The following is an 18032-nucleotide window of genomic DNA, read 5'->3' as shown; positions in this document are numbered from 1 at the left end:
TATTAAGATTCTTTTTTTTTTTTTTAATTTCTGACATTGCTTATCTGTGTCTTCTTTCTTCTTTCCTAAACAGTATTGCAATTTTCCTTTCCTTTTAAATATTTCCACTTTGGGCTTTGTTTATCTACTCCATTGTATATTTATTTTTATATCATTAATTTATGCTTCTAGCTTCATTAATCTCTTATACATAGTTTGTGCTTATTTTGTAATTGTTTTTATAACATCAAGAAATTAATATTTAGCTTATTGCTTCAATACCTCTTTTCTAATGATACATTTAAGTCTAAATATTTTATCTAGTTACTTTTTGCTGTATTTCACTAGTTTTTATTCATAATATTTTTCTTGCCATTTGAGTTAAAATTGTGTTTTAAAATTTCCAAATATGTGATTTTTTCTAGTTGTCTTTTAGACTTTTAATTTTTAATGCTAATTGCAAGAAGATGAGGCAATGTATGTTTTAAATTATTTGAAATTTGCTAAGATGTACTTTGTGAGTAAGTATAATAGTCAGTTTTTGTAAATGTGTAGTATATGCTTGAAAATAATATGTTTTTTATACACTGCTGTGCAAAAAAAGACAAATGAGCAGACAGCACCCATATTAACCTCTTCGGGCCAATATGTGTTTACAAACTCACAGAAATGAAAGGTTGCAAATAGGCAGATTCTCTACAGGTCAGTTCACACGGATCAAGCAGAGCCAGACGTCAAATACCAAGAAAAATAGCATACTTTGTGAGGATGTTAACCTGGATGCTTGGTGAATGAAGACCCCCAAGGCTGGGTACAAGCTTTATTCAAATTTCAGTAGAAAATAGCTGAGTCCCAGCTTTGTACCACCACTTCAGCATTCATGGTCCAGAAATCCAAGCCCTTTTTTGATATTATCAGGAGGCAGTCTCCAGCCTTATTTTCATATCCTTTAATGTCATGAAATAATGTCTTCAGACTTCACCTCAGAATTCTATCAAGATCAATCACTTTAGCACTTAAACTATACGTTATTTACATGAAGTTCTGCAGAAGATCAATTATGTCTCTCAAAGACCGGACTATGAGGCTCAATTTTGAAATATTTAACACATATGTATCTACATGTACTAGGACGCGTTTCAAATTTGCCTTCTATTTTGACTTTTATATATTAATTGATATACTGTCTTCTTGTTCTAATTTATTGAAAGAAGGTTACTAACTCTCCAGTATGATTATAAATTTGTCTATTTTTTGTTACAGCTTTGTTAAGTATTGGATAGAAATTTTCTGAATATTACTAAGTACAAACAAATTAAAATTGCTGCACATTTTATATTAAATAAATGTTTAATTATAGATCAGATCCCGACTAGATCAGTGAAAATTTTTGTGACCAGTATTACTCTTTCACCTGAAAGTAGTATTTTGTTTATTTATTAACACCATGTAGGATTCTTCTGGATAGTATTTGTATTTCTTATTATTTCCAAATTTTTCTTTCCAAATTTTAATCTACTTTATCCTCTGATATGTCTATTTGAAGTAGACCATCGTGGCAATTTAAATAATTCTAATGTTTATAATTTATAATTAACTAATACTTAATGTCATGAATGAAAATTTTTTAGAGTAAAATTAACATTTTGTAATTATTTACCTCAACTTTCTCCCTACATCTCTTTTCTTCCTTTCTTGATTTCTTTTTAGTCAAATGTTTTATCACTGAATATTTTTCCTCTATTAACTTATAAATTATAATTTCATTGGTTGTTTAAAAATACCTAACAGGCATATTCAAATTAACTATGTCTAAATTAACAAATATTTTAAACATTCTCCAAACAAGGACTTTAAGTAATTATTATAAATGTTATTACTACTGTGATATTTTAATATTTTTATTTAGTTATTTCTTAAATATTCAAGTTATTTTCACTCTTTTATCCACTAAATAAATGTTAAGTTTTAATGATAGATTTAGCCTTTTCTTAAATTATTCTTTATGTATTAAACATAAAGTATATCTTCTATTTTAGATTACATTCCTTCTTCTTAAAGTTCCTTCTTGAAATTTTCTTTTAATAAAGTTATTTTGTTACCAAATTCTCTAGTTTTATTGGTTAGAAATTGTCTTTTTTATTGCATTCTAGGTTTGGGGGTACATGTGAAGAACATGCAAGATTGTTGCATAGGTACACACATGGCAGTGTGATTTGCTGCCTTCCTCCCCTTCACCTATATCTGGCATTTCTCCCCATGCTATCTCTCCCCAACTCCCCACCCCCCACTGTCCCACGCCTATTTCCCCCCGACAGACCCCAGTGTGTGATGCTTCCTTCCCTGTGTCCATGTGTTCTCATTGTTCAACACCCACCTATGAGTGAGAACATGCGGTGTTTGATTTTCTGTTCTTGTGCCTGTTTGCTGAGAATTATGGTTTCCAAGTTCATCTATGTCCCTACAAAGGACCCAAACTCATCGTTTTTGACGGCTTCATAGTATTCCATGGTGTATATGCACCACATTTTCCCTGTCCAGTCTATCGTCAATGGGCATTTGGGTTGGTTCCAGGTCTTTGCTATTATAAACAGTGCTGCAGTGAACATTCGTGTGCATGTGTCCTTATAGTAGAATGATTTATAATCCTTTGGATTTATACACAGTAATGGGATTGCTGGGTCAAATGGAGTTTCTGTTTCTAGGTACTTGAGGAACCGCCACACTGTCTTCCACAATGGTTGAACTAATTTACACTCCCACCAACAGTGTAAAAGTGTTCCTATTTCTCCACGACCTCTCCAGCATCTGCTGTCTCCAGGTTTTTTAATGATTGCCATTCTAACTGCTGTGAGGTGGTATCTCAATGTAGTTTTGATTTGCATTTCTCTGATGACCAGTGATGATGAGCATTTTTTCATATGTTTTTGGCCTCATGTATGTCTTCTTTTGTAAAGTGTGTGTTCATGTCCTTTGCCCACTTTTGAATGGGCTTGGTTATTTTTTCTTGTAAATCTGTTTTAGCTCTTTGTAGATTCTGGATATTAGCCCTTTGTCAGATGGGGAGATTGAAAAAATTTTTTCCCATTCTGTTGGTTGCTGATTCACTCTAATGACTGTTTCTTTTGCTGTGCAGAAGCTGTGGAGTTTGATTAGGTCCCATTTGTCTATTTTGGCTTTTGTTGCCAATGCTTTTGGTGTTTTAGTTATGAGATCCTTGTCTATGCCTACGTCCTGAATGGTTTTGCCTAGGTTTTCTTCTAGGGTTTTTATGGTGTTAGGTCTTATGTTTAAGTCTTTAATCTATCTGGAGTTAATTTTAGTGTAAAGTGTCAGGAAGGGGTCCAGTTTCTGCTTTCTGCACATGGCTAGCCAGTTTTCACAACACCATTTATTAAACAGGGACTCCTTTCCCCACTGCTTGTTTTTGTGAGGTTTGTAAAAGATCGGATGGTTGTAGATGTGTTGTGATGCCTCTGAGGCCTCTGTTCTGTTCCATTGGCCTTTATCTCTATTTTGGTACCAGTACCATGCTGTTTTGATTACTGTAGATTTGTAGTATAGTTTGAAATCCAGTAGTGTGATGCCTCTCACTTTGTTTTTTTTTTTTTTTTTTTACTTAGAATTGACTTGGCTATGCGGGCTCTCTTTTGGTTCCATATGACGTTTAAGGTGTTTTTTTCCAGTTCTGTGAATGACATCATTGGTCTCTTGATGGGGATAGTGTTGAGACAGAAAATTAACAAGGATATCCAGGACTTGAACTCAGACATGGATTGAGCAAACCTAATAGACATTTAAAGAACTCTCCACCCCAAATTCACAGAATATACATTCTTCTCAGGACCACGTCACACCTACTCTAAAATTGACCACATAATGGGAAGTAAATCACTCCTCAGCAAATGCAAAAGAATGGAAATCATAATAAACAGTCTCTCAGACCACAGTACAATCAAGTTAGAACTCAGAATTGAGAAACTAACTCAGAACGGCACAGTTTCATGGAAACTGAACAACTGGCTCTTGAATGTTGACTGGATAAACAATGTAATGAAGGCAGAAATAAAGATATTCTTCGAAACCCACGAGAATGAAGACACAACATTCCAGAATCTCTGGGACACATTTAAAGCAGTGTCTAGAGGAAAATAAATAGCAATAAATGCCCACATGAGAAACAATGAAAGATCTAAAATCGACACCCTATCATCAAAATTGAAAGAGTTAGAGGAGCAAGATTAAAAAAAAAAACTCAAAAGCAAGCAGAATACAAGATATAACTAAGATCAGAGCAGAACTGAAGGAGATAGAGACACAAAAAACCCTTCAAAAAATCAATAAATCCAGGAGCTGGTTTTTCGAAAAGATCAACAAAGTAGACAGACCACTAGCCAGGTTAATAAAAAAGAAAAGAGAGAATAATCCAATAGATGCAATAAAAAACGATAAAGGGAATATCACCACAGATTCCACAGAAATACAAACCACCATCAGAGATTATTAAACACATCTCTATGCACGTAAACTTGTAAACCTGGAAGAAATGGATGAATTCCTGGACACTTGCATCCTCACAAGCCTAAACCAGGAAGAAGCTGAAATGCTGAATAGACCAATAACAAGGTCTGAAGTTGAGGCAGCAATTAAGAGCCTACCATTCAAAAAAAAAGCCTAGGTCCAGATGGATTCACAGCCGAATTCTACCAGACATACAAAGAGGAGCTCGTACCATTCCTTCTGAAACTATTCCAAACAATCCAGAAAGAGGAAATCCTTCCCAAATCATTTTATGGGACCAACATCATCCTGATACCAAAACCTGGCAGAGACTCAGCAAGAAAAGAAAACTTCAGGCCAATATCCATGTTGAACATAAATGCAAAAATCTTCAATAAAATACTGGCAAACTGATTGCAACAGCACATCAAAAAGCTTATCCACCATGATCAAGTAGGATTCATCCTGGGGATGCAAGGCTGGTTCAACATACGCAAGTCTATAAACATAATTCACCACATAAACAGAACCAAAGACAAAAACTGCATGATTATCTCAATTGATGCAGAGAAGGCCTTTGACAAAATTCAACAGACCTTTATGCTAAAAACCCTCAAAAACTAGATATTGACGGAAAGTATCTCAAAATAATAAAAGCTATTTATGACAGACCAACAACCAATATCACACTGAATGGACAAAACCTGGAAGCATGCCCTCTGAAATCTGGCACTAGACAAGGATGCCCTCTCTCACCACTCCTATTCAATATAGTATTGGAAGTTCTAGCCAGAGCAATCAGGCACGAAAAAGAAATAAAGGGTATTCAAATAGGAAAGGAGGAAGTCAAATTGTCTCTATAATTGTCTCTATTTGCAGACAACATGATTGTATATCTAGAAGACCCCATCATCTCAGCCCAAAATCTCCTGAAACTGATAAACAACTTCAGCAAAGTCTCAGGATACAAAATCAATGTGCAAAAATCACAAGTATTCTTATACACCAATAACAAAGAAAGCCACATCAAGAACGAACTGCCATTCACATTTGCTACAAAGAGAATAAAATACCTATGAATACAACTAACAAAGGATGTAAAGGGCCTCTTCAAGGCGAACTACAAACCACTGCTGAAGGAAATAAGAGAGGACACAAACAGATGGAGATACATTCCATGTTCATGATTAGGAAGAATCAATATCGTGAAAATGGACGTACTAGAAATTGTATTTGACTTGTTGCTTCTGTTTTCCGTGGGTATAAAATTCTACACTGGAAGTTTCTTGTAAGATATTAAAAATATTTTCTTGTTCTTTTCTTTCTTTTTTCTTTTTCAGGATGGGGTTTTGCCCCTGTTGCCTAGGCTGGAGTGCAATGGCATAATCTTGGCTCACTGCAACCTCTGCCTTCCTGGTTCAACCAGTTCTCCTGCCTCAGCCTCCCTAATAGCTGGGATTACAGGCACCCATCATGACGCCTAGCTAAGTTTTGTATTTTTAGTAGAGATGGGATTTTACCATGTAGGCCAAGCTGGTCTCGAACTGCTGTCCTCAGATGATCCACCCGCCTTGGCTTCCCAAAGTGCTGGGATTATAGTCATGAGTCACCACGCCTAGCTAAAAATATTTTTCTATTATTTTCCAGCTTCTATTAATATTGCTATTCTATTATTATATTAAAGTGAATGTGTCTTTTTATCTCTGGCTCCTATTAAGATTTTCTTTGTCATTATTGTTCTGCTATTTCCCCACTTAGATGCACTTTTTCATCACGTATTTTCAGTATTGCTTCTGACTCAGTCTCTATCTTCTCCAATCATTTAATCTTCTTCCTCCATGTTTTTTTTCTCCCGTCTTTCTATTGTCTTATCTGAATTCTGAAAGATTGTTTTGATTTACCTTCACAGATTCTTGAGTATTCTTTACCTACTTGTTAACCCACACGTTATGTTTTTAATAGTGGCAGTTGCATTTTTTAAAGCATGTATTTGATTCTCTTTTCAAATCTATTTGGTAACTTTTTTTTTCTTTTTCTTTTTTTTTTTTTTTTTTTTTTTTGAGAGTCTTGCTCTGTCACCAGGCACCAGGCTGGAGTGAAATGGCACCATCTCAGCTCACTGCAACCACCACCACTTGGGTTCAAGCAATTCTCCTGCCTCAGCCTCCCAAGTAGCTGGGACTACAGGCACACACCACCATGCCCAGCTAATTTTGTATTTTAGTAGAGACAGGGTTTCACCATGTTGGCCAGGATGGTCTTGATCTCGTGATCTGCTTGCCTTGGCCTTCCAAAGTGCTGGGGTTACAGACGTGAGCCACTGAGACCAGCCTATTTGGTAAAATTTTATCATTTTTAGTCCTTGGGGAAATATTCAAGATAATTTCTTAAACTAAATTTATATCTTGTGGATTTTTTGTAATTTTTATTGTGGCTTATTTTTTTTCCTTTTGTTTTGGGAATATGGCCAGGTTTTAGCTAAAGCACCTTAGGATGGCTGTGCAATTCTGAGCCACAATATCTATTCTTCCTTTTCCTTGTGATGTGGTGGATGTGGATTTTAGATCTGATTTAACTTTAGCCTTATATTACAGTTCCTTTGTGTCTTCAGCCTATTTTGGAAAGGATTTTCTACTGACTAAAGGTATTTGACTTGTGATTCTTGATGGCTTCATGGCCATCAAAAACAAAGTTTCCATATGTTCAAGGAAATTATTTTGAGTGTAACCATTATAGAGATATTTAATGGTTATAGAAAATTTCTCTCTAGAGAAATTGTACAATGTTGTTCAAAATTTCTGACTAAGTAATGAGAATATTTGCTAACCAAGTTCTCCTTTAAAATTTTCTGTTAAATTTAATATTAACAGTGATTTTGTTTTTGGCTGGCTATTGTGGTACATCTTTATCATAATGCTAATACATAATTTTCTAATTAATGTTCTATATATTCTGCAAGTATTTTTTCTATTTATTTAAATTACTTACATTGCTAAAACTTTCCAAATGGGGAAAGTCCAAACTTTCCCCATTAATACTCCACTAATTAAATATACACAAATCATTCAAATAATATATTATTATGCACTTATAAGAAAGAATAAGTAAGATCTAGAAGTTTCAATTTAAAAATTACCTATGTGATATTAATATGCAAATGTAAATTCTGTCATAGTGTTATTGTTAAAACAATTTCTAGTTGTAAGTCAAGTCAGGTATTTGTACTAAACCTTATAGTGAAAAGCCATAATAATACTGAATAAAAATATATTTTAAAAATTTTTACTTAAAATATTAAACCATTATGGTTAATCTAAATAATCTGCCCAGAGTCCAATGAAAAGCTAGAATGTATAGAGTATTCTGTGTAGATATGTTGATTTGCTCATATGATATTTATTGACAAAATATATATAAAAAATATTAGAAAGACCTGGGCAACTCTTTTGAATGGAATTGGGCTGATTCATCTCTGGTTTGTGGAGTAACAGCCAGGTTAAGTCTGAGCTGCTGCAGAGGCAAGACAAAGGTCCAGACCGGGACATTGCACCCCTGTTGGCCTTCTGGAGACTTACATCACGGGGAAAATTATACCTGCCAGAATTAACAAGAGCGTTCATTAAGAAGAAATTTGTTAAACAAGAAATTGAACATGATTGCCTTAAGAATTGTAATTACTGTCCAGAAGCATAGACAGGTTTTTTAGCCTTGGAACAGGTATGCCTGGGCAGGACCATGGCTACCTACAGATAATCCTGCAGTAGAAACAGCAGAGCAAGTCTACATCTTTTCCCTGGCACTGTTAAAAATGTTAAAGCATGGCGATGCTGGAGTTCCAATGGAAGTTATGGTTCTGATGCTTGAAGAATTTGTTGATTATTATACCATCAGAGTGATTGACATGTTTGCTATACTATGGGTGTCAGCGTGGAGGCATTTGATCTAGTGTTCCAAGCTAAACTGGTGCATATATTCAATCAGACAGGAAAGCTTGAGATGGTTACTGGTTGGCATCACAGTCACTTTGGCTTGGTTGTTGGGGTTTCTGGGGTGGATATCAGCACTCAGTAGAGATTTGACACCTTGTCAGAGGGAGCTGTAAAAAGAAAGGTTGTTAGTGATGCCTTCAGATTGATCAATGCCAGTATGATGGTCTTATTACATGAACCAAGACTAACAAATTCAAATATGGGTCACTTAAACAAGCCATCTATCCAGGCATTAATTAATGGATGAACAGACATTATTACTCTATTAATATTAATTATAAAAAAAATAAACTGGAACAGAAGATGTTGCTAAATTTACATAAGAAAAGTTGAATGGAAGGTTTGATATTTCAGGACTACTGTGAGCATTGTAAACACAATGAATCAGCATTAAAATAGATGCTGGAATTAGCCAAGAATCACATAAAGGCTGTAGATGAAGAAGATAACACCTAAACAGCTGGCAATAAAGAGTGTTGGCTAGCAGAACATTAATATCATTTGGAGGAACAAGTTGATTTAGCCATGACTTCAAATATTGTTAGCAGCTATGTTGAATAGTGTTGTGTTTCAGTGAAGCAACAAAAAACTTATAGTGATGCTTTCAGGATACATTCCTCTGTCGTTCTTAATGCCCAAAATTAACGGACCTCTGAAAATGCATTTGGTTAAACGTAAGACATTTGGTATCATTTGTAGCACTTTAACAGCTTCAGTCTCAGCTATGCAATTAATTCTGTTTCTTTAGTCAGGGCCTTTGCAGATTCTAAAGTTATACAAGAATACGCCAAAGTAGACACATTTTGTAAATATTTCATTTAATATTTGAAAAAAAAATCAGTAGTACAAGTATATTTTGATTGTTGCTTACAAAATAAAATACATCTACAATTTGAAAAAAATAAAAGTCAGTTGGTATTAGATGTGTGAATTTATTTCTGGGCTCTCTATTCTGTTCTGTTGATCTGTGTGTCTGTTTCTATGTCAATACCATGTTGTTTGGTTACCATAGCTTTGTAGTATATTTTGAAATCAGGTACTGCAATGCTTCTAGCTTTGTTTTTGTATGTTTATCTTAAAAAAAAAACCCACAAAATTATTTTGATTACTCAGCGTTTTTATTAGTTTCATAAGCATTTTAAAATTTTAAAAAATATATTTTTGTGAGGAATGTCATTAGTAGTTGATAGAAAGTGTATTGAACATATAAATCACTCTGACTAGTATGGACATTTTAACAATATTAATACTTCTAATTCATAAACAAGGGATATTTTTCTACTATGTGTTTTTTCTTCAGTTTCTTTCTTCAATTTTCTATAGTTTTCAGTGTAGAGATCTTTCACTTCCTTGATTAAATTTATTTCTAGGTACATTTTTTCTTTTGTAACTATTAGATTTTTTTTTTACTTTTTTTTCTAACTTGTTAGCGTCTCAAATTTCTACTGATTTTGTGTGTTGATTTGTAGCCTGCAACTTTACTGAATAAGTTTATTAGCTAAGGCATTTTTGTCCAGTCTTTAGGTTTTTCTAAATATAAGATTTAGAAAACAGAGTAATTAGGTTTATTCTTTTCCAGTTTGAATACCCTTTATTTCTTCCTCTTGCCTAATTTTTCTGTCTAAGATTTGTGGTATTGTGTTGAATAGAGGTGATGAAAGTGGGCATCCTTGTCTTGTTTTAGACCTTAGAGGAAAGGTTGACAACTTTTTACCATTTCATATAACGTTACCAGAGGATTTCTCATATGTGATCTTTATTGTGTTGAGGTACATACTTCCTATTTCTAATTTGTTGAGAGTTTTTGATATATGGCAAAGTTGAATTTTGAAAAATGCTTTCTCTGCTTCAATTGACATGGACATAAGTTTTTATCCTTCATTTTGTTAATGTGATGTATCATATTCATTAATTTGCATATGTTAAGCTGATTACATTTCTGGGATAAATCTCACTTGATAATAAGTGAATGATCATTTTAATGTGTTGCTGAATTCATTTTACTCTTTTTTTTTGAGAATTTTTCTATTTATGTTTTATTCTTGTATCCTTGCCTAATTTTGATAGCAGGGTAATGTTGGACTTGGTAATTTCTTTAGAGTTTCATTTTCTATTTTTTCATAAGTCCATCTTGGTAGGTGGCATGTGTCCAGGTATTTATCCATTTCTTCTATGTTTTCCAATTTTTCAGACACTAAGTGTTCATAATATTATTTTATGATTTGTTATATTTCTGAGGTATGAATTTTAATATTACTGTTTTCTTTCTTGACTTTACTTGAGTCATCTTTTTCTTTCTTAGTCTATCTAACTAAATGTTTTTTTCAATTTTTTAACCTAACTCTTGTTAATATTTCATATTGCTTTGTAGTCTCTAATTTTTTCTCTGATCTTTACAATTTCTTTTCTTTAATTAATTTTGGATTTAGCCTGTTTTTGTTTTTGTTGTTCTTTGAGTTAAATGCTAAGTTTTTAAATTTGAGATCCTTCTCGTTTTTTGATATAGGTGTTTATTGCTATACCTTCCTCTCACAACTTTTTTTTTGCTGTATTCTGTAGGTTGTTTGGTGTGTTATATTTTCATCTGTGTTTGTCTCAAGAAACTTTTGAATTTATCTTTTAATTTGTTTATTGAGCCATATGTTTTAGTAAAATGTTGTTTAATTTCTATGCATTTGTAAAATTTCTGAAGTTTTCTCTGTTATTAATTTCTAATTTTATACCACTGAGGTCAAAAATACATGATATAATCTCAATCTCCATGACTCTGTAAAGCCTTTTTTGGCTTAGTATATAATTTATTCTTGGAAATATAATACATCAGCTGAGAAGAATGTGTATTTTACAGCTGTTGGATAGAGTGTTGTGTAAATGTTAATTAGGTCCATTTGGTGTAGAGGGTAGTTTAAGGTTGATGTTTCTTTGTTGATTTCCTGTCTAAGTGATCTGTCCTTTGCTGAAAATGCGGTGTTGAAGCTCCCTATTATCATTATATTGAGGTTTATTATTCCCTTTAAATCTAGCAATATTTGCTTTATATATTTGGGTGTTCAAGTGTTGTGTGGATATTTGTTTACAAATGTTATATTATCTTGCTGAATAGATCCACTTATCTTTATGCAGTGATTTTCTTTTTCTCTTTTTAACAGTTTTTGACCCAAAGTCTGGTTTGTCTCATATAACTCTAGCTACTGCTGCTCACTTTTGGTCTTTATCTGCATGGAATGTCTTTTCCATCACTTCACTTTCAGTCTGTGTGGTGATTACTCATGAAGTGTTTCTCTTGTAGGCAGCATATAATTGAGTTTCATTTTTGTTTTGGGTTTAGCTTTCTTACCCATTCAATCACATTACATCTTTTGTTTGTATAATTTAATCCACTCACATTTTAGGTTATTATTGATAGGTAAGAACTTCTGCCATTTTGCTAATTGTTTTCTGTTTATTTTTTTTTAATAGATCTTTTGGTCTTTTCTTTCTCTCTTTGTTTACCATTGTTTATCTTTGTGGTTTGGTATTTTCTTGTGTTGCTAAGCTTTGATTCCTTTCTCTTTCTCATTATTGTATACGCTGCAATTTCCTTCTCTGTAATTACTGACAAACTAACATAAGAAAACCTGTAGTTATAATAGACTTATGTAATCCAATAATAACTTAACTTGGGTTAAATTAAAATATTTTAGACTTTTATCCTCCCCTCATAATTTGTATATTTGTTATCTAAATTTACATCTTTATTTGTAGTGTGTTTCTTCACAGTAATTGTAGTTCTAATTATTTTTTACTATTCTGACTTGTAACCTTTGTGGTAGAGGTTTGAAGTGTTTATGTAGCATGATTATGGTACTGAAGTATTCCCTTTGATTATGTTTAGCTCTACTAGTGGATTTTTTACTTTTACATGTTTTCATTATAGGAATTATCATCCTGATAATTAGCTGCTGAAAAGTATTCCTATAGCCTAATAAATATTCTTATAGTCTAATGGTCTTATAGTCTTTTCTTACATGTGGCTTGATACTTTTGCTGCTTTAAGAATTCTCTTCTTATCTTTGACTTTTTACTGTTGGATTATAATGTGCCTACATCAGTGCCTTTGTGGGTTGTGTGTATTCATGGATCTTTGAGCATCCTTGATCTGGATGCTCATAACTCACCCAACGATTGTCATATCTTCAGCAGACCTTTATCAGATATATGATTAACAAATATTTTCTCCCATTTTTTAGAGTTTGTTACAAAAATATCCTGCAGACCAAACAGGCCCTCAAGTCCACTTTGGATAACTGCCTAAAGTAGCTTGTAGGCAAAGAGGTTTTTTTGTTTTTTTCCCGTAGATGAATCCTAGGGTGTCTGTTGGGTATGGTGCATTGATTTTGATCCTTGGTGAATGTAGCAGAGTAGCCTCCATGAAGTTTCCTCATCTATAATACACACCAGCAATGTCTACGAGTGCCTCATTGAGCTAGAACACAGGAGTTAATTGTGCCAATGGCGTGGTCTTACTGGCTGTAAGCTGCAAGTTTGGTTCTCAAGCTGGAGATGTGTGTGGGCAACAGTTCAAATGGCTCTAGAGTGGGCTCAGTGGTACAGACCACTAGGCTGGCTCTCCAGTTGGGGTTGTGCATGCATGACAGTCCGTCTGGCTGAGGGGCAAGCTTGCCAGAGATAGACTTACTGGACTGATTTTTTGGGATGTGGGTGCTTGCTCATGGTGATTCAGCCAGCCCAGAGTTGGCCTCAGCACTGTGAAGAACCACTTGTTCCTGTGGGCATGGTAATGTGTGGGCTCAGGAACCAGAGTCACAGTCATTTGTCTGAGCCTAGGCTCCAAGAAGTCAGTGTCATGGCACTGCTGCCACCTGTGTAAACATGATGAAATAATGGTGAACACTCAGGGATGAAGAAACACAATAGAAACTGGACCCCACAGCAGGGTGCATTCTAACCAGTGGCTCTGGTTTCAGGATAACATGATGTAGTAGCTTTGTTCCACACAGGGTAGTGGGGTGCATAACGTGGGTTTTACTCTGGAGCAATGCATCCATGTCAACTTCGGTCAGCTCCCCAAAGGAAACTGAGGGCCTGTGAATCCTGCAAGATTTTTTTCTAGCAAAATCTAAAAATGGGATAAAATGTTTGTTAATCATATATTTGATAAAGATCTTGCTGAATGTTTTTGTCCCCTAAAGTTTCATATGTTAAAGCCTGAATCTCTAATCCCCGTAGTATTTGGAAGTAGGACCACTGGGAGGTAATTAGGTTTAGATGAAGTCAGGAGGGTGGAACTCTGTTGGTGGGATGAGCATCCTTATAAGAAAAGGAAGAAATCAGAGCCCTTTCTCTCTGTATCATGTAAGGCTAGAGCAAGAAAGTGACTGTTTGCATTCAAAGGGAACCATCACTGGATACCAAATCTGCCAGCACTTTGATCTTGGACCTTCCAATATCAGAACTGAGAGAAATAAATAGTTTTTGTTTAAGTTGCCCAGTAAGTAAATATTTCTTGTTTAAGCTGCCCAGTGTATGGTATTTGATATAGCAGCCCAACTGGCTAAGGTAGATCTAGTATCCAGAGTCCATAAAGAACTCTTACAACCCAACATAAAAAGGACAAATAGCAACAGATAAGGACATGAATAAACATGTATCCAAATGCAAATAGCCCAAAAGTATATAAAAAGATGGCAAAAATCATGAGTGTATTTTCCTTCTTTCTTTTTCTCTTTTTGTCACTACTCCCTGCCTTCTTTCCATTCCTTTATCTTCCTTTTTCTTTCTTTCCTCCCTTCTTCCTTTCTAATCTTTTTTTCCTCCTTCCTTCTTCTCTTCCTCTTCCTTTCTCTTCTTTTTTTATTCCTTTCCCTGTCTCCTTCCCTTCATCCCTCCCTCCTTCCTTGCCTTTTTTCCTTCCTTCCCTTTTGTTTCTTCCTCCCTCCCTTCTTTCCTTCCTTCCTCCTTCCCTCCCTCCCTTCTTTCCTTCCTTCCGCCTTTTTGTCTTTCTTTCCTTTATGTTTTCGTTTGTTTTTGGTGGGAATAGAGATTTTTTAAAGAACAACTGCTCTTGCATAAGCCAGGCCTTATGAAAGTGTAGTCCCCAGGACTGAAAAAGTCACACAGAGCTTAAACTCATGGAAAAAAACAAAAATCTAGGGATTACCCGGAAAGAAAATAGAACTGCAACTGGGATGCATGTAGAGAAAGATGAGGGTGAATCATTGATCAAAGCCAGCAAATAAAACTGAAAGTTTAAAGCACAAGCACTTCCTGAGCCTATATTGAAATGAAAAGGATGTAATGCTTGAGTTCATTGAACTGAATTAAAAATCCAATAGTCAAGTTCCATAGTACAGGGAAATCAGGCATCTAATGTTCATATATTTGTTTAACATCTCCCCAGTATCTGTGATATGAGATCAGACTTCTAAACTGGTAAAATTCATACAGTTCACCAAAAAATGGAAAAGAGCCACAAAAAACGGGTAATGCCCTTATACTTGTCAACAATATTATCTTTACTTCTACATGTTTGTTCAAGAAGAGGGAAAGAGGCTGAAGAGAGTTCCACAAGCAGCTGTGAAAATGGGGCAGTTTAGTCACAATGCATTATGTAGTTATCAACTGACATCATCTACATGAAATGAATAAATCAAAATTATAATTTTTGTCATTACATTTATCCCAACTGATTCTTAAAGAAAAGTAATGCAGTATTTCTCCAAAGTCTTCCAACTACGTAACCAAGTTATTAATTTTTGTTTCGAAACTAAATTAGATAAGCTTTTTAATAAAAAGGTCTTTGTTTGTTTGAGACGGAGTTTCACTCTATCGTCCAGGCTGGAGTGCAGTGATGTGATCTTGGCTCCTGCAACCTCCGCCTCCCAGGTTAAAGCGATTCTTCTGCCTCAGCCTCCTGAGTAGCTGGGATTACAGGCGCGCACCGCCACATCCGGCACATTTTTATATTTTTAGTAGAGACGGGGTTTCACCATGTTTGCCAGGCTGGTTTCCAATTCCTGGCCTCAGGTGATCCACCCATCTCAGCCTCCCAAAGTGCTGGGATTATAGGCGTGAGCCACAGAGCCTGGCCTTAATGAAAAGTTTTAAATTTATGTTTCTGCATTTATCAGTTTCATAAATGGAATGACAGTTGTTGACTACCCTTCATAAAAGATGAGGAAATTAGCACATTTACAATTCTTCCCACTTATTCTACCCCCACACCTCCTGGTTTTATGAGCGTCAAATGAGATTTTTTTGGCCAAAGCATTAATTGTTAAACTATTTTTATGTCATATGACTATTATTTTAAGAACTGTAACATTTACACTGTGTACTATATAATAGTTGTATAAACTTGGTTTCATTTTCAAATGAAAAAATGTTTTCAGTAAATTCTTTCATATGCAAATGTCTAAGTTTTCTTTGAACAGAATTTATTTTTTAATCACAGTTTGAAGTGCATATATGTTAGTTTAGCTTAGTTCTGTTTTCTTCATGACAAATTAGTTCCAATAAAGAAATTAGTTTTTGTCAGCTGAGGTGTCTTTGCCTTGAGTTCACATGTGTACAACAACTTACCTATATATTAATATCTAAATTCAACACAGATTTCTTTTCAAAGTCAAAGACTATATTCTCTCTTATTCTGGAATATGAATATGATGTTGTTGATTAGAAGTCTGAGAGTAGCCTAGGATTTTTATTACTTTAATATTTTGGTTGATTATTAAATGCAGGATTTTTTTAATACCGTGCTTAAAATTAAATACTCAAAATATAACCACATGTCTATTACCTCTATCTATCTTGGGTCCATACTAGACCATGTTTATCTACAAATTCCTTTAGCATGGAAATTTTTAAATCTAATTTTGTTTTTTAAAATTATCCTTTTTGTAATTACATTCTCTGAGAAGTTCCAAATTTATAAATTGTTTGTCTTCCTTGGAGCACTTCATTACTTTCAATGCCATATACTTTTTTTTAAGTCTACATTTTTAAATTTTAACTTTTATCTATTGATTTATTGCATTAATATTTTAATTATTTTTCTTTACAGAGTAAAATAGTTTCTGCTTACAATTACGTTATTTTCTAGAACTGATTTTTTTCTAAACATATTCACCTCTAAAAATTTTGACACTATTTTTCTTTTCTTTCTGTAAAGATTTTCACAGGTCCTGTGGTTTATTGGTTTAGATTATTTATCTTGGAGTAGGAACATTTCTATTCAAGTCTCCTTTTCTTCTCTGAAAAGATTCTTCTTGGTTCCTTTGTTTACTGTTGCATCATGTCAATAATTCCTTTGGAAACACAACCACAGTACAAGGCCATGCATTTCTAAATTATATAGGGCAATGCTATCAGGTACAACAAATGAAGCCCAACATTTCAGCAGATCAACCCAAAAGAAATTTGTTTCTTGCTAACACAACAATCCAGTGTAGGCGTTCCTGGTCTTAGGTTATTAAGGGACCTAGAACTCTTCCATCTTATAGAATCCTGTTCCTCAAGGCTGTATCGTTTATTTATCTAGCATGGGGAGGGATAAAAAAAAAGGAAATAGAGATTCAGTTGCTGCTAAAAATGCCGTGTCCTAGAGTGGTACTTATTAAATTCCTTAACACTTTATTGACAAAATTAGTCCAATAATGACATCTAGAAATGGGAGTGTGGTGGGGGGCAGGTAAGTGTGATGTCTGCTGGAGCAACTTCTTTATATGTATTTCTCTATGTAATAGGAGGGAGAGAGCACATGTTGAGTGACAGCTACCATTTTGTCATCTTCTGACCCTCTGACAGAATTATCAGTGAAGATCCTTCTCAAATATAATACATATTTAACCCTCTCTAAGGAAGTCAACTCTAAGCCCCATCTAGCACAACATCCAGCTCAGGGTATAGGCTGTCTGGGTAACATGCAGTCTCTCCCTTCATTCTTTCCCCCACCGTAGTGGTAGAAAGAAGACAAAGTAAGTGCAATGAAAGTTCCCACTCAGAAAAGGGAAGCATAGGAAACGTAAGCATCACCTCTCCATAGTGAGAATAAATACCTGCGGGACAGGTGGCATAAAGAGCCTTTGTCTTGATAATGCTGAGGGATGGGGGCTCCTTGTTTAGATGCTGGCTGTGCTTCCTGGGAACAACTCCCTTGTCCAAGGCTCTCCATATGGCCTTTGCTCTGCCTTCCTGGATAGGCTGCCTTGCTTCTTCCCCAGCCATCTCTCTGGTGGCCCCTAGGAAATATGCATTTCTTGGATAATATACTGCTCCCTCCTTATAATGTACTAAGAAAGTGCTTCTCAGTCCAATCCTGACCTTCTATTTACTGTCTGTGAAACTGATTCTGGAACAACCAAACCAAATTTTTGTTTTACCAGCTGAGCCCTTGTTATTCTCTGTCAATAATGACCCTAAAGATAAGTTGTCAGGAAAAAGGAGAAAGAGACTTGCTCTTTAACTGTCTGCATGCCACACTAATGATTCTTCACCACAGCTGCAACAGTTCCTTCTATATGACAGCTGAATCTAGTTTGGGCTTTGTCTAATGCATGCAGAATT

The 18032-nt window shown here is 34.8% G+C and overlaps 1 pseudogene; it reads left to right on the top strand.

The window, feature by feature from the left end:
* LOC116538556 overlaps window positions 1-9045 on the top strand; it is a 47530-nt pseudogene extending 38485 nt beyond the window's left edge.
* The last annotated feature ends 8987 nt before the right edge of the window (window positions 9046-18032 follow it).

The sequence above is a fragment of the Sapajus apella genome, unplaced genomic scaffold (assembly GCF_009761245.1).
Source record: "Sapajus apella isolate SASKATOON/1434 unplaced genomic scaffold, GSC_monkey_1.0 scaffold120, whole genome shotgun sequence".
NCBI lineage: Eukaryota > Metazoa > Chordata > Mammalia > Primates > Cebidae > Sapajus > Sapajus apella.
This window is presented reverse-complemented; position numbering and strand designations above follow the sequence as displayed.